At 37.9% G+C, this 3,289-nt stretch overlaps 1 protein-coding gene across 9 annotated transcripts in view; it reads left to right on the top strand.

The window, feature by feature from the left end:
* Stox2 (storkhead box 2) overlaps positions 1-3,289 on the top strand; it is a 215,355-nt gene that overhangs the window by 178,121 nt on the left and 33,945 nt on the right. The window lies entirely within an intron of this gene.

The following is a 3,289-nucleotide window of genomic DNA, read 5'->3' as shown; positions in this document are numbered from 1 at the left end:
GTGAGTATCTTATCTTGTTGGGTGCATTTTAAGGTAGAGGCCATGTGATTTGTGCATGAAAATGGTGTGTACCAGTGTATATACATTTTATATACTATTTATATACTATCTTATGCATATTAAAAACCCCCCAAATTACTATAGGACATTCCAGTTAGGTACTCAATAGATATTTTTAATTGATTTAAGAGTATTTGTTGCTTCTGCCTTATCAAGTGCAACAGTTCTAAGACTGTAAAAGACCATTAGTCATCCAAGTGTTTATTAAGATTCTGCATGCTATGTCACTAAGTGTTACTATTATTTAATCTTCTGCCAAGGAACCAGTCAAGTGCCAAGCACAACCTCTGCCCACACCTCATCAACTGAGCAAATCACCTCTATATGATGTTTGTAAATCTCTACTATAACGATGACGCTGTTATTAAAAGAAGCAAGAGGCACCAGGGGAAGAAGGAGGGCTACTAATTATGGCTAGAGTTGATTTTAAGCTTCCCTGTCTACCAAACACTACTATCTAAAACTTCAGAGTGCCTTTCTGACCTGTATATGTGAGTTGAAGCTAATTGGTGTCCACCATAAAACCTAGGTTGCTATTTCTAGGTTGCTATTAGTAGAGCAGTGTGAAAAGCTTGTGTTTACAGTTGATTGTACTTCTGTGGTCATTGAGGAAGAGTCTGCTGGCTGAGGCTGGATGGCAGTCAGTTAGTTACAGCTTCTAGAATTGGGCAAAGGTAAAAGTACTCCAAGGGATCCAACCTGAGCATCCTTAACCTCCTTGGCCCAGTATGCTAAGTGAGCAGTTGGCTTCAATTTAAATTTAAAAATTGAGGTATAGCTTTATTAATTTTGTTGTTTTCAGTGATGGTTTTATAATAAAGAAGTACTTTATACATTGATTATAGACACAGATTCTGGAGCCACTTTTCCTGAGTTCAGATCCTACCTAGAAAGTTTCTTTTTCAAAATGGGAGTCATACCAATAATTGCCTAACTACTGTATCCTCCTAACAGTCAGCTATTTCTGTATATGAGCATAATAGGCTCACATTGAAATGCAAATGTACATGTTTGGATATTAGAAAATTTAAATACTTTTTTGGTAATTTTCCATTCCTTTTCTTCAATTATCTAATATCTTTTTTCTTTATCTTCTTATTTAATTGTATGTATATATGTATTTGTTTATTAGAAGACTGGTCTATTTATTTATTAGAAGTCTTAAATTACTGGGGCTAATGATACCTCTATTTAGAACTTAATTTTCAATTTATAATTACATCAGCACATTCTTCAAATACAAGTCCTCCTTCGGCTTCTTAAGTGGTAAGACTTTGCCTGACCGGCGCATGCCAAATTTGGTGAATTTTGGTGGATTCATAACTAGAGATGCAGCCAAATGCAGAGCGAATTAGTGAACTCTCAGCAGCTTTGGTAGGAGGCCCTGCTGAGGTCCAGAAGGCTCAGTGTGAGTGGTTAGTTTTGGGCACAACCTGGATGAGAAAGAAATTAATATATTGGAAGGAAAAATCAAAACCAAACCATTTTTGATAAAGCCTAAGTATAATTGACAAAGTCTTTTAAAAAAATGGCTAAAGGAGATCTGGCTTAACTGTACTAGGATAGAGTTAACAGCAAGATGCAAAAGCCAAAGCCAACCATAGTCTTAGAATACATGAATATACAGTGCAGAAAACAGGAGGGGATGATGCCACACAGAGATCCGTCTGGGATCCATAGCGTTGTAGGAGGGAGACCAATCGGCTGAGGCAGTAAGGAACCAACTCTTGAAGGGAGAGGTTTTGAAAAACAGCAGATGGTAAAGGTGCTGAAAATATTTTATTTAATAATGTTCAAATCAAGTTATTAAATAATAATAAACCACTGAATAAATATTGTACGCAGTCTGCATTCTCATTAGGCATCCTAATAGGGAAGTAGAGGAGAGATGATCTGGAATATGGGGATCAAATGACTGTTTGTAGCTACTGGATGAGTTAACAGACAAAATCAGGTTAAACATTTTGTGGGGTGACAAGAGAGGCTGATGTGGGCTTCCCAGAAAGTGTGGCCAGCGTGGGACGGGACCTGAGTTTCTTGGGATTTGGTGCTTGAGGACAGGCTAAATCAGGAAAGGATCTGATCCTGGTGGTGTGAACTCACATGAGAACACTTCCAACTCAGAGGTGTGGCAGAGTCTTACCAAGGGCTTGCAGGTGTTTTTGTACTTCCTGGCTTCCTTTGTGTCTTGGTGCACATTGCAGCTTAGCTGCTTGTGGTTGAATTTGCAGTACAAACATCTTCTACCCAAATCAGTTTCAGTTCAGGGTGTAGGATAATTAGTGGTATCTGGTTCATGAGCAGAGATAGTGAGGGGTACAGTTCTAGAGCGTTTGGTCAATATTATTACTGACACAGTGAAATTAATTTCTTCATTAATTATTACTTTTCACTATGCCTCCATTTTTCTCTGGTTTTTATGTTGTTGCTGATACTCCTGTGATTCTATCTTTTCTCTCAGTTTCCAACCTTTCTTTCCTTTTGAAATATTTATGTGTTATATCTTGTAAATAAGACCAAGTGTTTTTCTATGTTTCTGTTGAAATAAGGCTCTGAGTGTTTGTGTGCACAGTATGTACACATGTATGTGTATATATATATATATATGTATATATCAATTATTTATTGTGTGTTAATAATGAGCATGGTACAAAACATGCAACAAAAAGGACATTTTTACGCAGATACAAATTTTTTCTTTTGCCCTAGGTATCTTTGGCATAAAAAATGTTTTAAAGCAGACAAAGCAACAAAATAAAAAATCCAACTTTTACTAGTTGTGTTGTAAGCTCAGGGAGAACCTCATGCTGAGAGCACGTGCCTGACATAGTGACCTCATTCCCAACGCTGTCTTTATCAGCAGCAGCAGAGCTGCCTGGCTGGCAAGGCTAGCGGCACTGGCTGCCCAGGCTGCAAGCCCGACAGGGATGCGTGGGGAACGAGGAGACTGGGCTTGCAAAGACTTGTAGGGCAACTGGAATTCATGACAAATAGCTCGCTGCAGCTAAACTTTGATCCAGTGTACTGTAGAACTGCCTGTTACACACAGGAGGGAGACATCCTTCATCACAATAAAAAGTCAGCCTTAAAAAAAATTTAGGAAAATGTGTCAGATCAGTAATTATGGACTGGTGAGTATATGGCACCAGATCAATTTAATGTGTATGTTCTTTCTTCAACAATTGAGGTATGTGTCCTTTTTACTGTTTTGATGATTTAAAAATAGGAG

Source organism: Cavia porcellus, unplaced genomic scaffold, assembly GCF_034190915.1.
Source record: "Cavia porcellus strain 051 isolate PalLab524CR breed Dunkin Hartley unplaced genomic scaffold, mCavPor4.1 scaffold_24, whole genome shotgun sequence".
Taxonomy (NCBI): domain Eukaryota; kingdom Metazoa; phylum Chordata; class Mammalia; order Rodentia; family Caviidae; genus Cavia; species Cavia porcellus.
This window is presented reverse-complemented; position numbering and strand designations above follow the sequence as displayed.